Below are 24905 nucleotides of genomic sequence, written 5' to 3'. Positions count from 1 at the left end.
CCTCCCAGCAAGGCCCAAGTGTTTAAGAATCCATGATTAGCTGAAATGAGAACAAGGACTGGACAAAGCTGCTCTGGCAGATTTGGAATCCAATAATGAAACTTGCCCTAGAAGCAGCTGCCAGCCCTTTAATGAAACCCACAGCAGCGACTCCTGAGCTGAGACACTGCACAGTGCCCCCATATCCACAGAGATTACGGGTGCCACAACTGGGAAGCACCCTTAAGTTCTTCCTGCAGGTCCTCACCCAGATTTTAGAGAGAGCCCACAAGAATTTCCTGATTCTGAACCTGGAAATGGGGCGTCTGTAGCTCAGCTGGATGCCTGATAACATTGACATGAACACGACTGCTGTGTTCTGGGAGAGATGATTCTCCTCATCACACCTGTCTTCCTTGACATGAAGATTATCTTATCCTCTCTTCAGCTCTATTTTCTTGCTTAAAAATGAGGATAGAGTAATTCCAAACATCACAATTAAACAACACTGACTGCAAAACCCAAATACTTCCAACTGTTTCAGATGTCAGTTTTCCTTCTCAGCCTACAGAGCCTGGGTTTACTAGAGATAATTTTTTTTTTCATGTATTTCTTAATAAACATTTTTCACTAGGAAGAATTAATTTTATTAAATGAACCCCTTTATGGTATAAGCTTGCTTCTACATTTTCAAAGTAAAGCTAGACCACATGAATTCTGAACTTAATTCAAACTTCAAAGCCTTTCACATTTTAAGGAAAAAGAAGAATAGTTTAAATATAAATAAGAAATATGAAATATATATTCGCACAAGCAAACACACCAACTGCATTTTTAAGACCATTATTTTTTCTTTATAATGTTCAAGAATATAAATTTTTCAGGATTGACCCTTCATAAGAATACAACTTCCTGAAACAGTAAGAATTCATTTGAAGTGAGAATTCCATTCCTTACTCAATTCATATTCATAGAAGTTAATATCGAAATACAATCACGATTGTCAGTAACATGTGAATGTCAACTTTTATGTGGCTGGTGATAGCTATAAACATTTAAATACTTATCTTCCTCAGTGCCTCTGAATAGCAGTACTTGTCCTGGTTTATAACTCTATTAATTTGAAATGATACCCCCCTATATTTAACATTGACTGTTAGCTTATATTTCTGCCTGCACTTTTCTGTGTTCAAGGAAAAAAAAATGCTTTGTGCAGGCATCAACTTACTCACCTTGCTATGAAAAACAACCAAACAACAAAAAAACAAACACATCAAAACAAAAGCACATCATTTCCAATATTCAACCCAATAATGCAACCTATTTCTCCTGTGAAAACACCACAGCGAGTTATTTCAGCAATCAAAGGTCATCAAAAAATGAGAAACAAATCCTTTAAATGCCTTCCAATTTGTCAGAGATTTTGATTTGAATCTATCAACTATTTCTGCATTATATACATTGAATCAGCTCTGGCTTTCAGGATTTACCTTGCATTAACGTGTCACCTGCTAAAACATGCAAATTCAATATAATAAGCCTGAAACATTAGCAGGAGCATGACAGTATTGGTGTTATCTTGCCTTCTGCAGGACAAGATTGCAGAATTCCATAAGCATATTAACTGCAAATGTGTGACTCAAAGGTGGAGGTTTTTCCGTACTGCTGGCTATCACAACAGCAATCCTTTAAAAAGCAATTCAGGAATACAAGGAGTTGGTGCACATCTAGGCACTCATTTCCTTGTCTGCCATGAAGAAAGGGAACTTGAGATGGGAGGGACAACACCATCTCCTTTCTTCCTGAGCATCCTGCTCAGAAAGGCACAGAGCTGCTGTGCTGTAAAAACATCTGAACAGAGGAGACCAATGGGTCTGCTGCAAACACCAGCACAAAGTTCAGTCATCCTTGAGAGGAACTGAGATCCCAGCACAAGCCCCAGAGCACAGGGAAGGAAGACAAAAGGAATGCTCTCTTCACATCTGTGTACTGAATTACTTTGTTTTGTATCTAAATAATAAAATAAGACCTGAAAATTATCTCTCTCTTGATTAATATCTTCCTCCATTTTTCTTGCAAATGAAATGAGACAGTTCATCTTCTGAAGATGAATTAGATGAAGCAATTCCTGCTCTACCATCACGCCCTGCACTTTAAAACCCCTCACATGCAACAATTACTGTCTCCCATATCATTGGGACTCGTGGAAATTATCCAGTAATGCCTTCAGTAATACTTCCTTTAATTGACACTTATGTTATAAAAAACCATTTTAGATCATTTTACTAAATGAGTAAATCAATAACCAGTCTAAACAAAAACAGTCACAGTAATATATTCAAGATTGCTATTATGAAACAAAAAATTAAAATAGCATCTGACTGATATTCCTCTCTGACTCCACACTGCATGAGAATTGGCAAAGCACACACAAGAAACACAGGATGACCTCACCAACCTTGGGGAATTAAGAAGAGAGATTTGCCTGCCCAAGGAAGTGCTTGACATTCAAAAATAACCTCTCAAAACATAACCAGTGTGCAAGAGTTCAGCCAACTAATGGGTTTTAACTAGGCAAAATCAGGCCGTCTTCATGGTGAGACTGACAGCTTGGGCTCCACACTTCATCTTTTAAATGCCACCTACACTCAGCTGGGGCACATCAATAGCACCATTGATTTCTTCTCACTTCAGTGAAATTACTCATTTTCTGCAGTTGCAACATTACTGCAACTATATGAACACTTGAGAGCTCAGTCCTCTTTAGGGTGCATGCCTTGACTACACCTCAGGATGTGGCTAAAGCTTTAATGATATCTGCACACGGCTCCATTCCTTGTCTCATAATGAAATTATCCTTCAGACAAACCCAATTAAGAGTAACAACAATTATCTTCTTTATAAATTGTGGAGAACATTTCTGATTGATTAATTTTCTTTTTTTCCTTTCTGAACATTTTCTTTAAACTGTAGAGAAAACATTGGGTAAAAGAAAATAGTATATGGGGTTTTAAGTTAATTTTATTTGCATGTTTAAAAGTTAGGCTGGAATCTCCAGGCATTTTGTAAAGCACAGCTCATATCAGTACAGTTATTTCTTTTGTGCCTTCCATAACACAAGCAAAATAAGTTTTAAATAATTTTTCCTTGGTCTTCCTAGATGACAGGAATCTCTAAGTCATACTTACAAAAGTAATAACCTAAGATTCCAGTATCAGTAACAGTTTCTTAGGACTAATCCTTATCTTATCTGCAGTGCTTAATTGCTAAAGTATGACTGATCCTTAATAACTGCATCTGCATTAAATTCAATGGTCATGTGATCCACAGGTCAACCTCACTTCTGCCTTCTCTTACAAGAATAAATAAAATTGTCAGTCCTTATTATAACATTCGGACTCTGCCCCTTCATTTTCTGTAGACTTTTTATCATGTTTTTGATGAATAAGACTTTGCAGACTAGTTTTACACAGGACCAAAATATTCATAATTGTCAAAATTGTTGATATTGGAAGCTTATACTGTACACAAGAAAGAATATATGCCCTAGCAATGTCTGCTGAACCATTACCTTCATTTATATTTAATTTGAAATAATGCCTTCTAAATTCCCTATTTGGTGGTTTGTTTTTTTGGTTTTTTGGAGTTTTTGTAGCCAGGAGTTTTTTAGATCAATGTCAAATCAAAAAATGGGTATTTACAAAATGCAAGCAGGCCATGGATAAAGCCAGAAAATTTTGCAGAAAAAAAATTTGCATCTAGCTGCACAGGAGTAAGTGGGTTTATCAGCACTCACAGCAATTGCAAAGAAGAAATTGTCTAACATGTATGACCTGAAAAAGAAAACTCATATATAAAAGGCTTTGCACATTTTCACATGGTACAAAACTTTCTCCCTAGAGCTCACAGTAAGAGTTTGAAGGGAATTACAGGATATAACAGAAGTCTTAAGATCACAGGGAATTTTTCAAGTGCTGCCTTTGGAAATAATATGTTGTGCATAGAATTACTTAACATTGGAATACCACAAGTTCACATAGTTTTTTTGTTTTTTTTTCAATTGCTCTATTAATTTTGCTCGTGTCACCATTAACATGCCAGCATTCCTTCTTCCTTGGGTTTGCAGAACAGACCTCCCTCAGTATCACAGCACATGCTGCTCTCAGGGACAGCAATCCTTCATGGTGACTGTGAGTTCTGGCTGCTCCAGGGCAGACGGAGGAGTCAGCTCCATTCTCTCTCTGACCTGACCTCCTCCTCAAGGAAAAGTTCCCCGCATGGCTGCTAACATCAGAAGGTCTTGTCATCTCTTTGACATAAGTCAAACTCTCTGTATAGAGAAATGGACTATTAACAATCTAGTATAACACTTCTTGGGTTATTTCAGCCATTCTTTTCAAAAGGAAACTGAATTCCAGAGTTCAGTATGAGGCTTTTTGAATACTTTCATCCAAAGCTTTTCCTTTATTAGAATACTTGTCCTATTAACTGGTTACAATTCACCTGCACTGAAGACATCCTTTGCTGCACATTCCCATCCCAGCACTGAGAAAAGCTGCACCCAAGCCTTTCTAGACCTTACTGACACTGACGTTTCAGTTATTGACACAATGCAAAGGTAGTCACTTAGATTAGTCAGGAGACAAACAAATTGCTGGCTGTATACATACAGATTTCTGCAAGCTGTATACATGGAGATTTCTATCTGTCTGCGTAAATAGGGATTTACTTGTTCCAAAAGCTCACAAATCTTGATTACCCTGACTCTGCCACAGAGGCTGGACATGTGTCAGGATATCCTCAGTGAGCACGAAGCTAACTAAAGCAGCTTAGACAAGATCTTGTCTTTGATGACAGAGAAGTAATCTTGGATGCAACACAACACATACAATCCCAAATCACTATAGGGATCTTAGCACCCTGCTCCTTTCATCATCTGTGCATTTTAACTGCAGCCAGCCTGTAACCCCCTTCCTCCTCCACTGCAGCATCACACAGCACTCAGAGCCAGCCCCAGCGTTTGGAAAAGGCATGGTCAGATCTCTCACTCATCTCTGCCTCCTCAAACAAAGCTGTGGAAATCATCCCTCTAAATCCTCCCTGATCTCCTTGCAGTGATCTCGCTGCCAGAGCTGTTCAAACATATGGGCATGTGCTTGCCTGTAATTTCAATCTATACATGCCATTCCCTTGAGACATTATTACCCAGCTGAAGTGGAAATTCGCATCTGTATACATTAGAAAAATAACACTGTGACAGAAAACATGAAAATCCCTGCGTGATAAATCACCCATGTCACTTGCAAGAAATACTGTAACTCATAGAACAAAACGAAAACATATTACATTGAAGCAAGAAAGTACCTATAAAATTAGAAGGGAGATTCTCAGATTTCAGGTGCTTTCATTAACTAAACAATTACAGAGTATTTTTAAAGCATTTCTGAGGAATGTTCATTGTATGATCAAGGTACTTGAAAACACATTTAAGAAAAAATACCTTGTGGAACAGTGATTTCTGATTGGGTCACTTCTAGAAGCTGCAGCACTAACTTTATTGCCAGTCAAGGAGAACTGCATGACAAAATTTGAAGAGAAAAGCATAGTGCTGACAGAGTAATTAGTGACTGAAACCAAGTTCGGCAGGATCCTTATGCTGCCACTGTTCAAGCTCAAGGGATATTTACACAGGATCTCTATCAGAGAATAAATGCCCACATGAAGAATTATTGCTGTATTTCCTAGTGAACACAATACAAGAAACTCGAGCATGGATTGCACACACAAGGAAAGCTTTTGAGAGAGCAGAAGCTTCAAAGGAATACATAAATTTATACATTTATGTAGTATAAATATATATACTTGTATCTAGATGCACCTGTATATATGCAGACTGCAAAATAGTCAAAACCATTCAGAAATTTACTCTGTATTACATATATCAATATATACTTATCTATAAACTACAAAAAGTCCTGATAAATAGTTCTATTTATTCTTTTACACCAACTATTAGCCTAATTTCAATTACAGCTTAAGTATTAATATAACTATAAAATATATAGTAGCAAAAAGAATAAAGGTGATTTTAGGCAATACCAATACAAATATTCTGAGTTATCCTAAAAACACTTCATCCATTGTCCCACCAACATGGCAATTTGTTTGTGTTGTATTGTGGACTCCCATTAGACATTTATGAATTCATGAAAATACAAAAGCCTGCTTGTAACTCATGAACAATGGTGAAAATTATTGTTTTTACACTTCCATTTCCATTTATTCTTGTAATTTCTATGAGTATCTAAATTTACTCTGTATTTCATATGCAGGTAGGAATCACCAAGCTAACCTTATCTGTTCTACAGTTTTTAATATTCATATTTCTAGTGTAATATGACAACTTTATCTATTTTCAAGTTGCATACTTTTTTTGTATCTTATCTGCATGTGTGATACAGATTCATTTTACCTTTCAAATAGAAGCAATATAAACTTGTCTTTCCTCATATATATGGATGCTCAAATAGAGGAGAGATAGCTTCAAGTGCTGGCAGTGTCATTAAATCCTGCTATGTTATCAAGAGCAGATGTTCAGACTACAAGGATCTCTAAGGTCTCCATTTCTTTTTCCAACAAAATGCATTTTGTCTTCCTTAAATTGCAAAATGCTATATACTGATAAAGGTTTCAAACACAAATACTGCTGGGTAAAGGTGCCCAATATGAAGTGAAACTTCTCAATTGTCCTCATTTGTTGTGATATCTCTAATCACACTGTTCGTATTAATTGGATTCAGCAAATCACTCGAGCTTTTAGTGCTCTGAAAGCCTGAACAAATGGATTAGTATGAAATATCTACAGAAAAAAAGATAAAGGAAATATTTTTATTTCCTTTTGTTTAGCCCACTAAGGGGATTAAAATGATATTTGTTAACTAGAATTACAGCAGGATGACAGACCGTTAACTCTGAAAAAACATAGTCCTAAAGGACTATTCCAGACAAACAAGAAGTTATAAAATAAATATATTCCCTTTAGCTACATAGGAAGAACATATGCAACACATTCTACATCCACTACAGTTCTGTCAAATTACTGCTATGTCACAATTTTCAGCCTGTGCTCTAATTTAAATGTGTTAAAATCAAATAATAAAAGAAAAAAACACTGATTTGTGTCCTATTGATATACTTTCAATAAAAATTCACACTTAGGCTTTTTATCATACAATTGATATAGCTAATAATTCCTTTAGGAAAAGGTGTGAGAATAAAAGGTTTGGTGTAACCCTAGGCCTAGAAATGCTAATTTTCAATTTCACACTAATTCAGCAAACGAGAAACAAAGGAAATTTCCTGTGACTAAATGAGAGCAGCAGAGGTGACCCTGTCCCAGGCTGCTCTGGGCAGCACAGGGGACACAAAGCGCTCACCCAGTTGCAGGAATTGCATCTCCTGTAGGCAGGGCAGCACCTGCACTGCTGCTGGGGTCCTGCTGGTGCAACCATGGAGAGCAAAAAGGGGCTTGGGGACACTTGGTACTTCAGCCAGTCCTAACTGCAGTCCTGCATTTCACCTGGCAGAGGTGATGCTGGCTATCAAATGCCACATCAGAAATGATGTTTGCTGATTTTCCTGTGCTTGAATGATTCATCCTTAAGCGGGGGTCTGAGTTGAATTGCAACATAATTTCCTTGAAAAGCCTGTTGAGAACACACAGCTAGGCTGGATTGTGGCAAGGACTGCAGCAGGACAAACACTGTGTGCGAGTGCTGGAAGTACAAACACACAGGAATGGTCTAACGCTGAGGACTGATTTAATGTTGAAAAGCACAAGCAAGAACAAACTTCTGTTTTTTTAGCATCAATTGAACCCTTTGAAAGTATAATTGCTTTGCAACACTGGACTCCCTGAAGCCACCCTCAAGACTTCTTCAGTAATTCACTAAGTAATTATGTTCACAAATTAGAAAAAAGTATGGTATAGCAGCTTAGTATAATTTCTGTTTTAGAACTAACCCACGTCCAGAACACATCTGTGCATTGTATATCTCATTTGGTGCTTAGGAGCCATATTGTACAGAAGAAAAATAGCTAATTTATTCACTGCTTTTCAAATTCGTTTTCATACTGAAAACTTCTGAAAAGCACTGAACTCCTCCAGCTCCCTTAGGCTCCAATGATGCCTGAAATACAGAGAATTGAAATCATCTTTGTAACTTAACATTTATAAAGATTTCCATATTTGAACATTTTCAGGTAATGAAGAGGCTGTTTACAAACCAAGGCTCATATAGGAAAAACCTTCAAAATTAGTGTTCATTCAGCAAGAGAAATAAATGTTATGTCTACCTTGCACTGATGAATAAATCTACTTATGTCAATAGACACTAATGAAATGAATGGAGCTAACATTGATTTTAGGGCAGCTAGGACTTTGGCCAATGTATTTACTCTGAACAAAACTGAATAAACACATTAATTGACTGCAAGGAGGAGGATTCAAAAAGATACAATATAAATTCTGCTGGTATTTTTTTAAACCAATACTTTTGACAGAAGCCACATTAATTTTTGAAATAATTTTCTATTTAAGTTCTATATTTTGAATCAAATCAATAAGCTGTTATTATAAAGTTCGTTTTTATGAAAATTAAACTATACTTTACTCAGTAAAAAACAAAGGTGCTTCAGTACATTCATAGCACATGACCAGCCATGAATTCAACCTACTTTGAATTTTATCTCTTATTCATCTTTATTTATTTTATCAATTATTCATTTTAATAATAATTCTAAAGAGATATTTTGTACCCTGATTTTTCTAGACTATTTAATACTTACCAATAAATACATAAGAATAATTTGTAAATTATATCAAGTCTGTATGTAGAAAGATGGCTGGGGGTAAAATTAGGGGAAACTGAGAAGTGACAGTCACATCCTAAGAGAGGCTATAATGATACAGAAATTATGGGGTAAAACACAGCTGCTGCTCCCCGGATGGAATGGAGCTGGCAGCTCCAGCCCTGCTCCACAGTGATTCCCCATGGGCACAATCTGCAGCCACAGCACCTGCTCAGGGGCTGGAGTGGAGTGGGAACACCGTGGGCAGCCTCTGCAAATCCTCCTGGGGAGGGAATTCAAGGCTGCTCAGCAGCTGAGAAAGCACCGAGCACCTGTCCAGTGAGGGGGACAGGAGCTGATGTCCTGAGCCAGCAGCCTGGCTGCTGAGCCAGCAGCTGGGCCACATCCACTCTCCTCAGATGAACTCGGTTCATCTAAAGAGGGAAAAGGGAAAGGAGAATCTGTGCAGTTTAGGAGCCCAAAACTCCTAGAACTCTTTTCTCCCATGCTCCGGAGGAAATCAAGGATTCCTCTGCTTCCAAAAGGATTTCTGAACTGGAATATAGAAACTGAGGGTTCAAGTCATCATTAGCCTTTGAAGGGGAAACAGGAGAAAAATGGGGAACTGAAGCTGATAAATTTAGCATTGAAAATGATTGTCTTAGAACTGAAGTTGAGCAGCTTAAGACTCTGCTCGCTGCAATGGAGCAGAGAGAAACTGGCTCCTGTTTCAGCCACTCTGTGGCTCTGCAAGTCAGTACATTGCATAGACCCTGAGCCTTGGGACAGAGGTATTTGGTACAATAATGGTGATGATAAAACCACAGAGAACACTGATTCCAAATGTGAGCTTAGGAAAACAGAAAGACCCAAAATTCCCACTTCAATAACAGTAAAAATGTTTAGCACAAATAGCATGACAGGACTTCTCCCTAACTGGAGACTTCAAGTAAAACAGGCATTTTAAGCTTTTATAAAAGACAAGTCAATCTTACATCCAAGAACGGTGACAAGAAATGAAAGAAATATGTTAACTATTGAGAAATCATAAAAAACTGTCATCACACAACTTCTTAGGCTGAAATGTAAATATAAATGTTCAAATTAAAATTACCACAATGTATAGGGAAAGTTTTCAACAGAATACTTTGGCTGAAGTATAAGTTCCAATCACAGCCATTTATGCGGCCATCTAAAATGTAAAAATTAATAATAACTTATTTATTTTAAAATTTATTGATATAATGCATCTGGGAAGAGCTCTGATTAATCATTTTTAGCCATAGTGCCAATGTGATCCAAAGTCCATTTTGTAAATTTACATACGTATCAGAGAGACCCTGACAACTCTGAAGATCTGAAGTTTATTACTTAAGCAAGTTATCTACATGATAATTTAAGACATTTCTACTAAGATAGTTCACGCTTTCAAGAATTAAGGAAAGGGCAGTCAGTTCTCTCACATTTTATTACATACTTTCACCTTTTCAAATGATTAAATGATTAATTATGAAATCCAGATCTCTAAATGTTATCAAAATATAAGATATTTGTCCTGAAGTTTCAAAGCCATGTGTTGTCAGCTGTATCCTGTGTGCAGCTGCATTGTGAGTAGGACTGGAGCGTGAGGAAAGCAATCTAATTGTTCCATCAGACAGGACTAACAGGAGAATTTGTTACTGCAGTCAGCAGTGCTGCTGCAGCTGACCTGTTCTCCCTTGACAGACAGGTGCAGCTATGAGTTCAGTGGCCACACAGTGGCTGCTGTACCTGAATTACTGAAATTCTTGTAAGGAAAATGAAAAGCATGAAAGAGGAGCAGCTACCAAGTATGAATCAGGATTTCTGAATTGACTCCATCTGACAGTTCCATTCCCCTCTCCCCACAGAAGTGTGGTGTAAGAATAAAGTGAACATGAGAAAGAACACAGCTGAATGTTTCTGTGGGAGCCTGCAAAGAAAACACACAGATTAATACAATGATTTCATTTATTGAGTAGTTTCAGCATAATTACAGCTATATTAAGACTGTCATAGTGAGGCATCAACAGTGCCATCCTAATGCCTACATAAAAGGTGACTCATCAGAGCCCTGAAATTCAAGTGAAACACTTACTGTCACTCAAAATGCTTTAGGAAATGAAAGCCAATTTTTGCAGCCTAACAGGCTAACTCACTATGCTATTTTAATTATTTTTCATTCAGATAGATTTTTCTTGGCACACAGAGCCAATGCATCAAGGAGAAATTTCTTTTGAAAAACCACATAGCAAGCTAGTATCAATTGCGGATGCAAGAGTAAAAACAGAAAACAAAAAAAAGAAAAGAGATGTCATCTAAGATACTAAATACTAGAGATTTACAGAATAGGGAACAAGGGAAAGAAGGAGAACCTGTAAGCCTTTAAATTTTTAAGTGACATAGTCACTTAAAGAGAACTATGCAAAAATTACTTCTAAGTAAAGTTACAAGCCATTCAAAAAAATCCATGTAACATTGCAAAAGCTATTTATTTAATAGTCTACGAGCATAAAATCCAGGGGAAAAACTCAACACATTTCCTTATTTAGTGCAGAACATCACGTGTATCATGTCTGTGAACATCCAGCAATCTGGGAGAAAAATACAGTGACTTCCAACTCAGTGGGACGTGACTTTTCCAGGGAGTGATCTCCAGCTCAACAACAGTTGAGCCTCAGCAGCACTTCCCTGCTCCTTGCACCTCACTGCACTCCAGGAAGGTCCTGCTCTCCACTCTGGGTACTCCTTAAGGTGACTTTGCCCTGATCTCTCCCTGCCTGGCAGCATTTTCAGCTAGCGAACTGTGCATTCCCCTGATAGAGCAGGAAAGCACAGAGATATAGTCTTCCAGATGACAGGGAATAAAATCAAAAGTGCTTTTTTAACAAAAAAATATATATTTTAACAATCATGTTCAGCCTATTTCCAACTTTAACTGTCAGATAATGTGTAACTTAAAAACATTTAATGAAACACATTCCTATTCCTACAGTAGGTGGGAACACATACATTTAGATATTATTTCAGCTTTGAATCAACCTAATAATGGAATAATTTATAGAATTGTACCAAGGTTTTGTGAATTTCATTTTGATACCACAAAAAGTATTATGAAAAAAACAATAAATGCCCATGAGCTGAGCTCTGGAGAAATACACACTTTTTTTACTGGTTCTCCACCATCATGTTTAACGAAAAATAAAAACTCAGTTTCAATGAAAAATAAAGGTTTTTTTCAGTTCTTTCTTGTGCTTTTTAAAAGTAGTTTTATCCAAGAGATTTAATCTATAAAGTTGTACTCCTTAAGTGTGAACCCAATATAGCCAAATGTTCCATTGAACAAAATATAGGCGCCTCTATTTCTTTCCATTATGAAAATCTGAAAAAATACTGAATTTCAAAGTAATGTATTCTTATTTCAACAGAAATTGCCATTTTCCAATCAGTTCTTGAGAACATATTTCTATAACATCATCATATACTAGAGTTTATTTGCTTTCCCATGACCTAAACCATTTTGTCTGGCTGTGTAATTTTCAGTACATATACTTAATGTGCTTAACAGTTTGTCAAGGTCAGTAACACACACTGTCACCTCAGATGTTTTTTAAAATTATTCCTCATGGTCCCTGTATTATGAAAGTAAATGGCTGAAAATTGTGATACATAACAAATAACTGAGAAGCTGCTGACCATGTCTGCTTATTTGAGAAATACTGAGGTAAACTGTAATGAAATGAAGTAGCTGCTAAAAGTAGCTGATATAGAGGACAGATAAATCTCTTATCCATAGCAGTGATCTTCAATGGAAAGCTTGTTACTGAAGTTTTTTCCTAGGAGCTCAGTCCCTGTGAGTGGTTCTCACCATGACCCTCCCTCAGGACATTTAATACCAGACAGTTCAGACTCTTCTGCTTGGATGGGAACACAGCATGGAACTCCACCTGTGCATGAAAATCAGCAACACAGCAGGTATTGCTCCTTTGGGTGGCAAGGTACTGCCAGATAGAGGGTTTTATAAATATTAAACTTGTGAGATTTTCATTCCAGTCACACTATTAATAATGTAGGAATGTAACCTACATAGTAACTGCTTCATGCAAAGCCTCCTTCTTCCAAGCAGCATCCCAGGATTAGACTGCGCTAGCCTACTCTAAAAATAAAGTCACCCATCATGTGGCCTTGCACCAGCTATGAGTAATCTGTTTTCTTCCATCTCCAGCTTTCCACTAACATGGCAGTTTGGAACACAAGCCTTCTCCTGAGCAGAAAATAAAATAGATGTTAAGTGAGTGAGACTAAGCCTGGGAAAACTGCTTGCATTGCATTAAGGGTTGCCTCACAATGACACCTAAATGTATTTCCATGGGACTACTTCTTCCCCATTCTGTGGTAAAATACAGTAAAGAGAGATTTATTTTTTTAAGTTATGCAACAAGAACTCAAAGCATTCACATGCTCATATTGTAAAAGTAGAAAAAAGCTTCAAGCAATACAATAGCATAGAGCTCTTAATTAGTTTTCAAAGGTTACATTTTGTCACCATAAAATGGGACAGAAAAAGGAAAGCAGAAAAGGCCAGAACGCTCCCCAGAGGACTCTGTAGGGCTGTGAACAAAAATTTGGTCTCTAGAGCTCATGTTCTGCATCCTGTACTCAAGCATAAATCTAAAAGGAAGCACACAGTGACAAAATACAATCATTCTGACTGATGAAAATGAAGGCTTACATCAGAAAAAATTGGCATTTTACAGATGACACTAATTATTAGCTCTAAAAGATCAAGAATGACAAATGAAATTAAATATTTTTTGAAAGTACACAAAAGGTTGACTTCCAGGGGGAAAAAAAAACAAAAAAGTCCCCAGTTTGACAGCAAAGGCCAGGGTAATTTTTTCCCTTGGTTATGGATCTTTCTTGTACTTTTATTAGCTATGGGACTCTGAGGACTTAATTAGTTGAAGTTAGAATTAATTCTGGTCTTTTTCTCTTTGTGCATAAGCAGAAGAGACATCTCTGAATATATACTGACAGGTGGATAGATTACTAAAGACTGTTCTCCAAAAGGCAAATGCTGCTTTATGCCCCTAGTACTCATCTCTGAAAAACACCTTCAGTCCAAACAACACTGACAGAAACCAGTCAAGGTATGTGGTTTTTACTTGGGAAGAGTTTGATGATTTGGTAAAAAGAATGTTTGCAATTTTTAACTCAAGGATTTTCCTTTTTCCCTAATCCCTCATTCAAACAGAAACAAACACACACTCACACAGACCTTAGAGCAGCAGCTCACTGGAACAATGGTCATCTTTGGTTGGCTAAGCCCAAAAGGGCAGGCTGCATGAATTATTTTCTTATGGATGATGAGGAAAAACCCAGTGCTATCCATTACAAATCTTCCTGGGCAAATGGAACTCACCCATAAACAAACTTATTGATGCAAAAAATTTTAGTGTCTGTGAAATTTATTCACATCTTTACCTTAACAGAATAAAAAGCCCCCAGACAACTTCCTACTGGAGTACATTTAGAAGAAATTATTAACTCAAAAATAATTTCCAAAAGTGACATGAAGAAGGAGAGATCTGACCTAAGGCGTGCTATCTCAAATTTGCATCAGAGCTCCCCATGGGGAGCTGCCATGAGCAGCCTGAGCTGGCACAGGTGACACATCTGTGGCTGGGAATTTCAGCTAACACTGGCTGCAGCAGCACTGCAAGGGCTGTCTCTAGGAAGGGAGTGATGTGGTTACCATATGCCAGCCATTAGGGCCAAACTTGGCTTTTCAGGAGAGAAATACCTTTGTGATGCTAAACTATCTGGAGCACAGATTTTGTATGATCTTCACAAAAATTAGAGGTGAGAGAATAAAAATGGGACACTAAAATGCCATGGATATCAGTTTCCTGCAAATCTATGAATGCACTCTAGTTTACTTTTGCATATATTACAAACTAATTCACAGAGATATAAAAAAATAATGTGAGAGGATACAAGGCAGGCTTGTACTTATTTCTTCTCTGATTCCAGTTGGCCAGTTGTCTTTTGTAAAGAAACAGCAACCACTAACTGCATGTGTGTGCATTCCAAAAGCATAACAAATTTCTGCAAACCTAAGCTCCCTTGGAAAGCATGCAAACAAGCAAGCAAAAAAAACTCAAAAAGTTTTATAATTGAAAATATTTTCCATTCTGTTTGAAGGTGACAAAACAAAAAAGGTCAAACACTCGTTTCAGAATCTGGAATTAAAGCCATAAGTGGTAACAGCCAGGATCAGAGAAGAGGGGTAGACATATAAACTCAAGGATTCTGTGATAACAAAGGGAGAATAAACAAAAGGATTATTGTCTCTCACCTCTGAAACTAACTCTGAAATAAAGTATTTGTATATGGAAGGACTCCAGTCAAGGATATCGTGTACATTACTCCAGAAGGCCTGAATATACCTCTGAAAATTCAAAAAAAAAACCCAAAAAAATCATTTAAAGTGCCAGGGCAGTTTGAGAACATCCCAAATTATTTAAAACATTCCTCTGTCTCATTCCTCACCTTCTAGTTACCTGCCATGTGTTTGCCTCACACACTGAGGATTTGCTTCTGTGTTGGAATTAACATTCTTAAGACAAAAGAGGCATGAGAGTCCTCTAACCAACACCTACTTTGTACACATCAACATCTAAACTCATCTGCTAGACTTTCTTTTTTGTCAGAGAAGAGACCTTGGGGAGCATACACAATAATTCACGTAAACTTTTAGACAGAGCTGAGGCTAAAAGTTTTAGACAGATGTGACAGAAAATTAAGCAAATGAAAACTACAGTCATCACACATTTATCATTCTTCAGTCACCTCTCTTAGTACATTTTATTTCTTTGTCCCCCTTCCCCAGAGCTGGATGCAATCTCACCCTGAACTTCTCAAAGTCTCGTTTACAGGAACTTTGTCACAACAGATTTGCAGTATAAAATGTTTTTCCATATCTAAATCTGTTTTTCTCTATTATAAATCATTAGAGTCCAAAGAAAAATGGTTGTTTTTTTCAAGTGTAGGGTTCTCTAGACTAATATCTGAATTTCCTCCTCTAGGAATCATGAAAAAAAGTCATAATTCTATGTTTCATTAAAGCTACAATTACCTATGGTGGCTTCTAAATGCTCCCTCCCAAGGTAGAAGTGGCTCATGCACCTCAGTGTCCAGCAGTGGCCACAGTCACTGGCCACAAAGCCAAGCCATTCCTGTCTGTCTCTACTGCTATCCCCACTTTGCCTACACGGTCCTATTTCTTCTGGAATCTTGGCTCTTGAAGGTCACTCTATACAACATATTTATTCTGACTAAATTGTACAAATCTGACATGCAGACAGTGAACAGCAAGCTTGACAGTGATTGAATGTAACTGCTTTGAAGTTACACCAGATTTAGGCTGACTCTATCCTATAATATTTGGGAATGCACTGCACAAAACCATTTTTTTTCCTACCTATTCATGTACACAAGCACGTTTTTAAAATCTGCAATTTTTTTTTGACACAGTATAGTAATAACCTAAGTCCCTGAACACCTTAGCATTAAAAAAGTCTTCCTTTTACAAAACTGCAGAAAATCACTGAAATGTAACCTCTGTGATAGGTCAGTAAACTTCAGATCAGTAAACACAAACATGCCTTTGCCTCCAGTGAATATATTCCATTTTAAAAGCTGTGTTCAACCCATCTACAAATACAATTTAGTGTAAGCAGTCACATTTTATTTTCTCACTTTAAAAAATGCCCAGAGATTATCTCTAATGTTTGTACTTTGATTTGCTCGAATAAAAGGCTATTTGAGAAAGTTGCATACAAACACTTCCTGCAATTGTCAACAAAAACCATATCAGAGTTGGATATTTGATGCACCAAATCTTCTTGACTAGAAACCTACTAAGTAAGGAAAAAAACCTCTCACACTGCATTTTTCTTTAAATGGAATTAAGGTCTGTTCTACACACTTAATTAAAATTAAACACAAATAAAATTGTGGTGGCAATCAGTTTGCATTTCACTACCTGTATCACTGACTTTATGTGAGGAGGTGTTTTTTCTACTCCCTAGATATTCACTGCAGAGGCAGGACTCATGCAGAGTGACCACCATTCCTTCAGTATTTCTAAGTGGCTCTCCTGGCCCTCTAAACACCCACTACATGAAATTACTCTATGAGCTTCAGCATTGTTGTTACAATCTACAACTAAATTCTAAACATAATACCAAAATACAAGAATTACACATTTTCAAACACTAAATTAAGCATACTACACACAAGACAGCCTGGAGGGACTTGTGCAGTAAGGTGACAAAGTTGATGGCTCCAAGTAGAGATTTTTCTGCACAACAGAAACACAGCAGTCCAATTATTTGTATAATATGCTAACAGTCTCTGAAAATTACTAAAGCACTCCAGAAAACCATAAAAACACCTATTATTGTTGTATTTCTTCCCCACTGAGACTTAGGAATTATTCCCAGGGTTCCAACTCCAGGATTTTAGCCTGATTAAGACAGGTAAGTTTATAAAATGGATGCGAAGTATTTTGTTGCCACTTAAAATATAAAGGTGGAGTTGGAGAGCTGCACTGGTACATCAGAAGCCTGGGATGGATTGATGGCTTGAGAGGCTACCTAGAATAGAGCTGGACAGTGTTAAAGGAATAAAGGAGATATTTATTAAAAGGCCTTAAAAGGATGCACCTTGGGCAGTACAAGAGCCCAGCTGTGGCTACATGCAAGATGCTCAGCGTGTCACACATTTTCACACTTTTATAAATGTGAAATAAGTCCATTTACATTTTGGGGTTAATTTTCCAATTACAGCTCCAGGTTATGAAGCCCCATCCTCCCAGATTGCTCACCTAAATTCCCTGTGTACATTTTTGGGCCTGAAGCTGCAATGATGTCCTTGGTTCTTGGGCTGGAAAAGGATTGTTTTGTCTGACTAAATTGTGAAGAGAACTTGCTAACACTTTTTATGAAGTTCAGAGTTAGATACTAATGCAGTACAGAATCTGGAAAACATGAAAGCTAAAACTTAAGGCACCAGCATCAAGCAAGTGCTGGTGAACAGACCACTGAGAAGTGCTTCAGGGTTCAGCACTGCAAACTCAGAAGTTGCCCAAATTTGCTGGTTCTGATCCACCTCTCGCCGAGCCCAGCTGATGCTGCAAAGCTGCACAATGTGTGTAAAGCATGGGGCAGCTCAGTGACAGCACAGAGAGCACAGAACAGCCACTTCAACTGCTCTGTACAAACCTGCGCCCTTGAGAAGCAGGTGAAGAGGCAGCTCCATTGCCAGGGCAGCACTGGGAAGAGCTCTCCGGATGTGCAAAGGGAGCCAGGAGAGAGCCTGCACTCAGAACTGACAGCACAGCACGAGCAGCACTGACACATGGCTGGGTAAGGCATTACTCTGAGTTCATTACTTGTGGTGGTGGCCCATCCTGACTTGTAAATAATAAAAGGGCCAGATTAAATCCACCTGACTCTATGACTTTTGATAAAGGAGTTTCAGTGTGTTTGTAACACATCCAAACCTTAGCTATGCTTGTATAATCTCAAATTACAAAAAACAAACAAACAAACAAAAAAAACCCAGTCTACTCTACATGGAAAACATTTCAGAACCTTCAAAGTATTATTTTTTTTAAAAAGAAGAAACACTTAAGAAAAAATAATCTTGAAACCATGAGAACATTAGTAAGAAAATGTGAAAACTTTCTAATTGTAATTCAAAATAAATTAGAACTTTATTACTGCACCTCCTCAGTGTGCTGTTCCTAGCCTTTCAGTTAGGCAAGGCATTTAGGGTTGAAAACCTAAGACTGCAGGAGACACAGATAATCATTTTGGTATTATCCTTAATTTTCCCAACAATCATTGCCAGAAAGAGAAATGCAAGTAAAGGGCTTTTTTTATTCTCATTACAAACTCTATCTTTCTGAGGCAATATCAGAATCTTAATGACTCATACATTCTGTGAATGAGCATAATGAACACTACCACTCTGACACTTTCAATGTTCTGTAATTTGATTTGTTGGCAATTCCTATTCTCTCCTGTTTACAACCTGCAGGAAACAGGTGAAATATCTAGCCAGTCAAAATAGTGAATATTTATAAGACTCAACTTTATGGATTCATTTTACCTCTCCAGTGTAGTGGAGAGCTTTACCTTATTATGCATTTTGAGATACCATTATGCACATGCCCAAGTAACAGCAATCATCTCTAGAGCAACCCCATTATGAGGTGAAACAGCTTCAGGGGAGAACTTTACCAGATGTTTAGCAAGTCTCCCAAAAGTTTAAACTCTTCCACTTTATAAAGTACACACACAGTTGCTAATGTCCCTTGCTTGGTGCAGGGCTAAAATGAATTTTTGAATTTGCAGTTTCTCTGGGTTGTCTCAGGACAGAAGGAGAAGCCAAGAGATGCTCCTGGCCTGTGGATGAAGCAGCTGCAGTGTTGTAGGGCAGAGGGGCCAGGCTGTCCCCTCATGTGCCACCAGCCAGGCTGGCCCTTGGCAGTGTGGTCACACTTCAGGCTGACCCTGCTTCCTCCAGATAAGGACTGACAGCCACTCCTTTCATGGTAAGAGGTGCTCCCCACACAATTCATACCTAAGTCTGTTGGCATGCAATGGCTGGACCTCGTCTCTCCCATCAGTTATCTCAGCTCTGCCCTTTGCTCTGCACAAAACGAGCACACACTGAACTAAAATCATTGATGAGACTGGCAAAATTCATATTTCAGGGCTCTTAATTCCCCTTTTTAATGGATTAACAGAAAAGCCTCTCATTTTGCAACAAATAGACTACAAGTCCATGTGTTTATGGTCTAAGCTTTCAGCAAATGAACAGACACACATCACACCTCTAGTTCAGGAAAATTCTAGGCACACAATAATTATCCCAGTATTACTGCTCAGGTAATATGCTGCAGGCAGCTGCAAACACAGAGCTCTGCAGTCCCTCCACAGAGCACAAAGCAGCAACATGAAATGTCCTCAACATCTCTTTTCTTTGTGAAGTGGAAAATAAAAAAGAAATGGAAATTGCTGGGCAGGGTGGTTTAGCCTCTGTCCTCCAGAGCTCTCTGCTGCAAATGCTGCCCTGTTGATAATTACTCCTTTCTACTAGTTCATAGTGATATCCATCCATCTATTTGCATTTCACCTACTGGACGACAGAAATAAATCTTTATGGCAAAGCTTGCTTTCCTTCACCTGTATCCAGACCTCTAAACCCAGTCACCTTTGATATTTCTGATTTAGACAGCTAACTTTCATATGAAAAGATTTTGTTATGGCTTGGTATCTTAGACAAAGCAATATTTTAAAAACTAAGTAATTTTTAAATATATTTTAAATGCTTAGGAAACAATTAGAATCCTGCTTTCTAAAGACTCCTTTATAATCTTAACAGCAGTTTCAAACTTTTATTACCTCTGACTTACACAAACACCTGAAATGCCACAACATTTTTAAATTATCTTTGCAATTTTCTTTAAACACTGTTTGAAACAACGAAAGAGGCCTCAGCAAGGAACAAGATGCAGGCATGCACATTAAGGGTGAAATCACGTTGATACATTTCATATACATGAAAAATTAATGCAAGATGAATGGTGAACACTGAATAAGTGGCTTTTTGCACAAAGACTTCCATGTTGTATTTCTGGCTGATGGTAGAAGTCTCTTAACAAAATTAAGTAACAACCTTGTAAGTTTATGAAATATTAATGCATTAGGGAATAAAAGAAAATAGGCTTCAGATAAAACAAAAATAACTCACCTATGGTGAATGTGAGAGGGGTGAATTCATATGTATTTTATTGTAAAATGCTAGAACATGGTTTTGTGGTTTAAATAGAAATATGTCTGGCAAGGGGGAGATGGTGACAACCCAGACAGAGGACGTGGGACTGAAGAAAATTTTCTCCTTTTAAAAAGGTCATGAAACAACAGGGACAGTTGAGTGAGCTGGTTGAATCCAGTCCTCCTTTGACAGAGAAGCACCCAAATTCAGATAAAACTGCAAGATAAAACATGAATTGCATTGGATGTATATGGATGTAGTTGGCAGAACTCTGCTACGTATGGACTTCTGAGCCACTGCAAAGGAGGTCAGCTTAGATGGAGAGAACCCTCCCCTTCCAGTTTCACACTCTCAAGCTCAGAAAACAGACCAGAATTTAGAACAACTCTGCATGACAGCACAGGGAGCTACCAAGAAACAGAAGTGCATTACCAAGGGTTTTGTTTTGAGGATCAGGGGATAAGTACAGGCAAACAAATACCTATTAATGTACTTCTTCCACTAGTTAAAATACCACTTGAAACCAATTACTTTTCTTGGCTCATATGTATCCATCCATCCATCCATCCATCCATCCATCTTTCTTTATTTCAGTTCCAGGTCAAAATGAAACACACTGCACACTGAGTGCCAGGGAAAACAGTGTTTTCCCTCTGGTGTTCAAGAACTGGTATCCTAGATTCATTAGAACTCCCCAGAAATGTATGATGTGAAGTAATTGAAAATAAATATTATACTTATTTGAAATTACAAACCACTTCACACTGTTAATTACTTCAGCAAGCTGTGTACTTTTACACTTGCAATCACTCCTAGAGATGAGATTACTGCTAAGGCAGACTCCAAATAAATATACACGCTAATAGATGCCAAAAAATTTCAAAAATTAAGAAGAATGTTTTCCTTTAACATCTTGAAGATATTGATTTGTGAAGAAAGAAAACATTCCCTGCAACTTCTGGGATTAGTAAGGAATAAGAGTAATTTCCCACACAGAGCAACATACTAAAATCTACAAATGAATATTGGAAAAAGGTTTATTAAAAAAAAAAAGAAAAATTAAACATCACTGCAAGAATGAAATGACAAGCAATATTACTTAGATAATGGCAGGAAAATGTGATTATTACATTATTTAAATGGGTCAGTATAAGATAAAATTTCTCTGTGACTTATTAGCTATAGCCACCCTTTCTTTACAATTGCATAAAACAAGAATAAACATGTCAATGATGGATTCTCACCAAACTTTGTAGGAGTATCTTACCTTTAAATAAGAGAATAATAATATCTTCAGGTCTACTTAAGAGAACACAAAAGCATGTTTTCATGACCTCCAGTGGGCACAATTTATTGTTTACACAAACTCCATTACATCTTTAACTCAAGATTACAGGTAATATGGCCAAAAGCAATTTCACAACCTTTTCAATCATGGTCTGATGACACCAACAATGTTCTTGGAATTAAAAATGCAAGCTTCCCAAAAGTGACTCTGATATATGGGCTAAGTGATTTGGCTCTCTCTAGAAAACTTCTAGAGCATGGCTTGTAAAATTATTTATTTTGATCCAGTAAAAAAGAATTATGAGATGATTTTTTTAATGTCTCTCTAGAGCAGGATATGGAGATATAGTATTCCTCCCTACACCTACTCCTCTGATTTCCTATGCCAGTCACAGAATTATTCTACAAGGTCTCCACAAAAAAGTACAGAGGAGATGCTGCTGTTGCCTGCATTTGAGATTATTCTGCAGCTTTTCTACCTCTGGAATTCAGGGAGTGTTTGAATGAGTATTCTAGTAAAGATGTTTTCGGAATATGTAAAGTCTTTCCTGCTTTCAAATGTGTGACACATCAGCATGGTGTAAGTGATAATATTCACCAAATATGTTCATGTCTTTAGCAAGCTAAGAAAACCTTCAGCTTCAGTACAAATATTTCCATTGTTTGTTTGCTTTCCCCAACAAGGTAAAATGTTATTGGCAGCATCAAGAAGAATGCGACACCTATCTTACTGTTTCAGAAGATAACCACAGAACTCACTAAATGTGTACAGCAATGACCTTGGATATGGTTGATGCCAACTTTATTACACTGGCCAGTGACCCAACTTTCTGTTACCTTTATTATGGACATCTTTCTTCAATAGATAAAATTAGAATAACTTTGATAACAAAGGAACTGTCAATTGTATATTCTAACTTTAGTTACATGTGCTGATAATTCTGTTGTAATATTCAGATAATTAAATGTTATAAGGAAAAAATATTAATGTTTATATAAATTTTGCACAGAGAAGTTCTTCTTTATACATTAAATGAGTTTCTAAAAAAAAATGAGCTTTGTATTAGCTCTGACAAAAAACCACAAAACTTGGTTGTTTCAGAACACAGATTGTACAATAATTGTCTTGAAAAAAATATTATTATCATTATTATTAGCATCTTGTCATTGAGAAGATGAGGTGCTTATCCTGGGCATTGCATTTATAAATGTCACCTCTCCTCAGAGCTCCATTGCAGCGTTTCCTATTCCTACTTACATCTCTGTGACAGATACAGCAACAACTCACATCGAGAGACCATGGCTGCAGCAATGCCCAAGTTATTCTTTGAGCAAGAGACCTCCAGGTTCATTTGCACCTGCAGAAATTATGCTACAAGCCAATTGTGCATCGTGTTCCTTCAGTGCCAAAAAACTTCAACAAATGGAGCTATAATCTTCCTAGATGTTGGTAATATAAAATGTTATAAACTACATTTGAAGTGCTGTTGTCCTTTTACTTTTTTTTCCTGTTTTATTAATTCTGGCTACCAGTGGTAAGAAAGCATAAGAACACAGAAAAAAACAAACTACAGGGTGCTCTTACAAACAGCAAATATTCAAACATGAGAACTTTTCATTACTATGATTTTCAGTTGTTCTGGGCTTCAAAGTTATTTCTCATTTAGAAATTCCCACTGAAATACAGTGATTTTGGTTTCACTAAATTATTACCCAATTTCAGAAACTGGACCTTAAATTATTAGGTACAAAAGTCTGCAATACTATTATAGAGTAACCCCCACAGATGTTTTGACAAGAATTTTGCTGGATTTTGTAGAAGAATTTCTCTTCCTAGCCTGAAATCACTGTTTGAATAGTTTAAGTTTTTGACAGAAAACTAGACTCCCATTAGAGCTTGCTCAGTTTAAAGGACTTCCCAATAGCACCAAACCTGTTACTTTTTCAGGGTTCCCAGCAATTCCTGACTTCCAGACCCAGGTAACAAACACAGTACCTGGCAGTGACTTAATGAATTTTGTTTGATAAATGCTCTTAGCTTGAGATTTCAGAGAAATTAATGATCTAATAGAGAAATATTCTAAACAATTCCCATGCCAAAGCACCCTACCATGTTGGGAACCCAGCTCCAAGAGTAGAATAACTGGGAAAACACTGAACTAAAAGCATGGGGACAAAGTCATCAATGTGTTGGGCCAGATGCCCACAGCTGGCTGCTCTTGCCCAGCACCACTCAGCCCAGTGAGAGAGGCTGACATAGGGCAGAGGAGCCTCCCACTGCAGAATTGCTCCTGACAGGGCAGGACAGGGGGCTGCACCCCAAGCACCAGCACTGCCCTGTGAAGCACCAGTTCTAGGGAGTGAATACAATCCAAAAGGGCACTTAAAAATCAAATTAATTCAGTAATCTACTATTAACCCCAGTTAGTCACAGCTGCAGTGTTCGACAGCAACACACCCCGCTTGACTTGCCTTGGCAACCAGAAAGTGACTGGGTTTGTAGCATTTTCTCTTAATTATATGGAAATTATTAATTCTTTAACATTTCCCCTGAGACTGGTAATTTTCAGGTGCTATCTAATAAATGAATCATTCTGGTTAGCTAAAACATCTTGGCCAGCTCAGCATTAACACCAACACATAAGCCCCATAAAATTCAACAACCGTGGCAAGTGGCAACTCCAGATGCACACTCAAACTCTAATTAGGTCATACATGAGGAAGTTCAGCTATCTGTGTTTCCTCTTGAATATTCTACACCAACTGCAGTGCTTCTTAAATTCTTACTGATTTAAGTCATCCTGTGTTGGGAATGCAGTTTAGAATTACAGGTCCTTACATTTCCACTACCTTGTAATTGAAACAAGAGAGTGCCCCATGGTTCCACGAGGAGAATCGAGCTCTTGGCTGCAGCAGGGGTT

The 24905-nt window shown here is 37.5% G+C and overlaps 1 protein-coding gene across 3 annotated transcripts in view; it reads right to left on the bottom strand.

Moving 5' to 3' along the window:
• Nucleotides 1-24905, bottom strand: part of NRG3 (neuregulin 3) — a 394566-nt gene that overhangs the window by 343692 nt on the left and 25969 nt on the right. The window lies entirely within an intron of this gene.

Source organism: Catharus ustulatus, chromosome 8 (genome assembly GCF_009819885.2).
Source record: "Catharus ustulatus isolate bCatUst1 chromosome 8, bCatUst1.pri.v2, whole genome shotgun sequence".
Taxonomy (NCBI): domain Eukaryota; kingdom Metazoa; phylum Chordata; class Aves; order Passeriformes; family Turdidae; genus Catharus; species Catharus ustulatus.
This window is presented reverse-complemented; position numbering and strand designations above follow the sequence as displayed.